This window comes from Patiria miniata, unplaced genomic scaffold, assembly GCF_015706575.1.
Source record: "Patiria miniata isolate m_02_andy unplaced genomic scaffold, ASM1570657v1 HiC_scaffold_7, whole genome shotgun sequence".
Taxonomy (NCBI): Eukaryota; Metazoa; Echinodermata; class Asteroidea; order Valvatida; family Asterinidae; genus Patiria; species Patiria miniata.
In genome coordinates, this window is record NW_024037074.1 from 32,396,305 (window position 1) to 32,402,779 (window position 6,475).

Here is a 6,475-nt window from a genome sequence, read left to right on the forward strand (position 1 = left end):
AAGTTTGGTGTCTCAAGTCATAGCATCACCATGGTGTTGGCAGCTGGCTCCCTGCACAAGAACCACCTCAATGTTGGGGGGGGGGAAGAAAGACCATGCCCATACCGTCGCTGCCATGCCCATGCTCAGGTGCAAGGAAGCTACGGGTCTGCGCACTGCACGCTCAGATGAAAAGTTGTTTAAGTTTACTCCACACCATACACCTGTAACTTAACGAGTACAAGCAGCATGCCCCCATATGTATTCCGTGCACAAGTCCGTGCTCAACGGTTACAGAGGGAGAGTTGGGGGAAACCATTGGGAGGGACATTCAAACGCATTGCCAACGGCGTCTTGACACTCGCGTGAAGATGCTACAGGTTTGTTACTTGGTACTTGGTACTTGGTTGGTGGTCCTCCGAAATATTTGATTTAGGGAATTTAAACTGGAGGTGTGGCACCAGGGTTTACAAGGTGCTGCGGCCACTGCCAGAAACACCAGGGCGAACCCCTTCTCTTAGCGACAAGTGTTTCTGGGTACTTTGACATGCATTACACAACACACAGGACCTACGGCTTTGCATCCCATCCGAAGGACGAAGCAATAGTGGTAATTAAAAGTGCCTTGCTCAAGAGCACAAGCACCATGTTCCCATGGCCAGGATTTGAACTCGTGTACCACGGCACACAAGTCGAACTTCGTAACCATTGGACCACAGCACCCCCAACTCTCCCTCTGTAACCGTTGTGCGAATTCAGAATATAATAATTAGTCGGGCGTACTTCACGCCATACGTATACACACGCAAACCAGTAAGTGCAAGCTATGTGTCTGTGACCCGTGGATGTTTGATGTCAAGAGGACAGGCTTCAACTCTCAAAGATGTGAGTTTATTCTGCAAGAATGAAGAGAATATTGGAGAGAGAATTAACACAACAGCTCTCGTCTCCGTATATGCACAGAATGACTTGAATGTGTTCCCGCCACCAACGGCGTGCGTGGATTGGCCGTTGGTGAATTTAAATAAGAATGAGTTGGGTAGTAATGAATAATAGAATACAGGCTGGTAAATAAACAAGTTAACCAAAATTTAGAGGGGGGGGGGGACTTTTTCATACCCATGACATGTCCCTCCCATGAAGCTCTTGAAAGGGTCAGAAGCGCCATCTTCTGTTTGTGCACGGAGTCAATATTGGAGCTCTTATGAGAAGGCGACACAGCCCCATGTATGTACTTTTCTCAAACATAATACATTTTGTACAAAGTAACTTAAAATCTGTCCGGCCATACTAATTACAACTTTCTATCTGTGAAAGTTTGATTTCATGGTAATGGAGCAATACCTTACATATAACTTCAAACACATTCAAACGACATCAAACCGAAAAAATGGCCCATGTTTAGTTCACAATTTTCATGTTATTTGATGTCCAGCAATACATTGATTCTCGCAGGGTAGCTAGACTGGTTTCTGCCCCTATCATCAAAACCAATTAGGACTGAAAACCAGTCGACTCACAGGCAAATCTGTGCACAAAAGCAAATGATTTGCAGGGCGGGCGGGGGGGGGGGGGGGCGGGTACGAGCGAAATGGATGAGGCCATTATATGCTTTTGATTCTAAAAATGAAAACATACTTTTTGAAACACTGGGTATTGAAACAAAAGGATTTTACAATCCAGAAAATAAACAACATGACAGAAGCTTGGGTAGGTAAAAAAAAATACAGGTACCGGAAAAGGCCACAGGCAGCAAACTGAAAAGCGATTACCTGTAAGAAAATGAGCTAGATGACAACATGAAAGATGAGACTGCTCCTGAATTAATGGGCTTCAGTCTGCCACATCACCCCAAGGAGCAGGATCAAATGTCAGTATACTGCGCTAATGAAGTATGCGAGAAAAACATTATAGGATGTAATGTAATATTCATGTATGTACACAAATAATGCGGTCTTTCCTGACCCTAAATTATATTGGTGGTCCGAGTTTATCCTTATCTTGTCCCCAAGGCAGTGGTTCTAAAACGGGGGAGGGGGAGTTACTTTCCAGTAACATACTTTTCCAGTATTTTCCCTAGGCATAGTAATAATATTGCTATCAACTGTAATAATTTTGTTATCACCTTTACCCAACGGCGCGGACGGTACAAACCCACTGTTTAAATCCTTTTTGTTGTAAGTCGTCTGCTGAAACTTGTTCACTTTTCCGCCATCTTGAAACTTACAGACCAGTAAATAAACTTCCATAGACCCCAATGGTAAATGCTCCTACTTCAGAAATTCGGGGAAAATACTTACAACTCTCCAAGGTGTTCGAGACACACATACAATTAAAGCTTATTTCATCATCTTTCATTTTCTTTTCAATTTTTGGTGGGTCAACTGATGACTTTTAGGAGAAATTTCCATCCGAAGATGATCACCCCTGAAAATAGTCCTGAAGCCCATCGCCATTTTGAAAAACGATGCCTACACTCCATAGCAAAATAGAGCGCTTTAAGGGCCCCAATTTCATCCAAATTGAACGGAACTACAAGCTCATAGTCCTGTGCACGGCTTCCACCCATATTTTTTTTCAAACCCTCAAGTTCATGGCCCACAGCATGCTCAAATACTGAGGGCATGCAAATCGTGATTTGGCCGGCGTAGGCAATTTCGGACCGATTTACTGGTCTGCAACCTTAGTGAACCGATCGCAAATTTTGGTTCAACTTTGGTCGTAACAATGACGTCATTTTAGTGTAACCGAAGCACCAAAATGGTCCCGAACCAGAAACAAATTTACGGTCACAGCGCCAAAACGCGGCCCTGTGGTCTCCCCAATTCTCCATGTCTTGCCGCGGTGAGGGGGTTGCTTGTGAACGGAGCCAATATTTAGGCGTTATGCGCCACTGATTTCCATCAATTTTCCATGTCCAGCTGATTTTTTTTAGGGTTCAATTCGTTTAGTTGCTATCCCCAAAATACAGGGTTTTTTTTCTATTTCTCAATTGCTATTTTTCTAGCTAAGTTCGATTTTGAATGAGACATCAAGTAAAATATCCGGCCAAATAATAACCGGTACATTACAAAAGTGAAATCATTTTTTTGCCTCCCAATATTCAGGCGCATCCTTTCCTGCAAAAGCAACAAAAAATAACAGACGTTCAGGTCAGACGCTCAGATAGAAAAAAACCAAAACATAAATCCTCGTTAAAGTTGGTATAAATGTTGCTTTTTCAAACTTCCGATTTTCTTTTCCAAAAGAAATTTAAATGAATTTGCTTGTTTGTTTTTGCAGGCCTTTATGGCGCGCTCCAGTTCAGAAATTGCGCACACTATTCAGAACGAATAAGAAGCGTCCCACTCTTAATTCAAAAGCTGAAATTAATTAATTGACTGCTTGTCATGGGCCGATTTTTTTTTCGCGCGATGTCTCATGGGAAAGCTCATAACTAATGTAATGCTAGAAAATTATCAATTCAATTTGAAAATCAATTTTTCAAGGTGCCACACCCAAAAAGCACGTATGACACCATCTTTAAAATCAAACATTTTAAAGTTAAGCGAAAAAAAATTCGATAGTTGAAAAGCACGAGAGGGAGCAACACGGCACTACAAGTAACAAAAACTGTCAATACAAGAAGCTTGGGCATGCAGTTCAATATCAACCTCGTCCCCAGTGCTTACTTTATTTCCAACGTTGTTTCCAATAGTAAGCAGGTGGTGGTCACGTACTGCTCGACACCCTGGGGACGAGGTTGGTTCAATATCATCATCTGCCAATTAATCCAATTGAAAAAAAGTAAAACTGCTGCAAACTGCTTACTGACTGGATGGACCTGAAATATATAAATCTTAAAATTAATGTGGCCTGACGTTGCGAACTTAGCAAGTTCTTCTTCAGAGGCTAAAACAGAAATGACAGAGGTACATACATTAACATGGGGGTGCACACAAACATGCAGGGCTGAAAGAAGAAACACAAAAGGAGGATTAGGTGTGAAAGGTGTGGAAAGATGCAGGGGAGGGTGGATGAGAGAACAAAGAAACAAAGGGAGATGGCAAACCACAAGGGGTCTTGTGTAAACAGGGGAGGGACCAGAAAGGGGAAGGATCAAAGGTCACAGGGAGTGGGAACGGACAGAAGAGTGTGAGAGTGAAGGGATGATGTGGGGGGGGGGGGGGGGACAGTATTGAGGTGGAAAGGGATGAAAGATGGGGGAAGATGGGTAAACACAAACAAGGAAGACCAGATGGATTATCTGTAACAGAAGACAATGGAGGAAGAAAAGGATTAATCATTTCCAAGTTGGATGTTGAGACCATGTGGTTGAATAGTTCGAAGACGATTCATCCACACTTTCTCTCTGCTGAGGCGAACTGAGTCCTTGCGATGGCCAAGAGATTCAATGCCCTGCAAAATCATATCAGAAATGGAGTGGTTAGGCAGGTTGAAGTGATGACCAACAGGGGTGTCTAGTTTCTTGGTGTTGACCGTTGACCGGTGGGCATAGAAACGCCTCTTGAGCGTATTCTTAGTCTCACCTACATACTGCACTCCACAGACCCTGCAAGAAATGAGATATATGACATTAGAGGTGTTACAAGTGATGTTACCAATGGTTCTGTGGGTAGTGACAGAAGAGTGGCCAGAAAAGGAGTCAGACTCCTGGATATGAATCTGGCAGACAACACATCTGGAACTGCACTTGAAAGTACCATGCTGGGTGGGAGGGGATGCATCTAAGGAAGGGACTTCAGCTCGAACAATCAAGTCCCGTAGATTTCGAGGACGCCTGTAAGCCAATGTGGGGCCGTTGGGGATGGCGCGGGCAAGGCGATCTGAAGTGTGGAGGATATGATGATTGTCATTAGTGATTTTGCGAAGGGGAGGGAGATTGGGGTGAAATGTGGTAACCAAGGGAATCGTGGGTTTGGCCATGGCATCAGGGGCCTTTCCCGTGAGAGCTAGATTTCTGGGGATAGCTTTAGCTCTGGCAATGGCACGATGAACTTGGCGAGAGCTGTGACCCCTGGCCACCAAGTTGTTCCTCAGTATCTGTGTATGGCGGGAGAAATCGGAATCATTAGAACAAATTCTTTTGAGTCTGAGTGCCTGGCTAAACGCTATGCCAGTTTTGCAGTGCCTGGGGTGACAGCTGGAGGAGTGGAGGTACTGGTGGGTGTCTGTGGGTTTGGAATACAGGTCAGTGGTTATTGAGTTGCCTTGCTTGCGGACGGTGACATCCAGAAAGTGGGTTTGGTGAGCCGAGAACTCCGATGTGAATTTGATGGTTCTGTGGAAGGAATTGATGTGGTTAGTGAAGGTCAAGAGACTGTCCTCATCACTGGTCCAGATGAAAAAAACATCATCAATATATCTCCACCAGATCCAAGGGCGACATGGGGCCGAGGCAAGAATGCGTTCTTCGAATTAATCCAATTCGTGGATTTCCATGTTTTCCCTAAAATTGAAATTGTCACATGTCGAACCATTTTGGTTTGACCACGCCCCTTGAGTGAAACAAACAAGATGTACATGTACGTGGAAATATTTCAACATCCAAGATGCTAAGCTAGTATGGAAAAAGAATACATAGGGCCTTTCATATTGATACTTTAAGCAAAGTGGGTGGGTTAATTATATTTTGGAAACGGCATTATAATGATGAAACTGCAAATGAGGCAAACATAAAAAAAATGAGAGACTAGTCCGAGCCACGCTCTCTATTACGTAACATGTACCGTATACAGACTGGATGGCGTACAGAAAACCACAAATATTAGGAAGACCAGTTGGTGTTCTACAAAGCAACCAGCCCGTCATAAATCTGTTCGGTTTACAGTTTGTTTGTTTTTTCAAACGTCGCGGCGTGGTTCACTTTAGTTTTTGAATGTCAGTTAGCTTCTTTTTTTTTACGTTAAGAAATGAAAACAAAAAATCCCGGCAGAAACTTGTGCTTTTTAAAACACCATAATATGTGCCGTGAACAAAATGCAATGATAAATGCCCCATTTCAGAAATTCAGAAAGAATACTCCCAACTCTCCAAGGTGTTCGAGACACACATCAAATTAAAGTTTATTTCATCATGTTTTTCTTTTTAATTTTCGGGGGGGGGGGGGGGGGGGTTAACTGATGACTTTTAGGAGAAATTTCCATCCTAAGATGGTCACCCCTAAAAATAGTCATGAAGCCCATCGCCGTTTTGAAAACGATGCGTACACTCCATTGCAAAATAGAGCGCTTTTAGGGCCCCATTTTTATCCAAATTGCACAGAACTTCAAGCTCATAGTCCTGTGCACAGCCTCTAACCATATTTTTTACCCTCAAGTTCATGCAAATCGTGATTTGGCCGGTGAAGGCAATTTTGGACCGATTTATGGCCCGCAAGCATGTTGGAAGTGGCTGCAGTCGGTTGCGTGTAATATAATATCAAGGCTTCAAGCAGACGACACGGCCTGGTTAACGGTGGTCATGAAGGACGCCCTCAAGTGGCAATCAGGAGTGA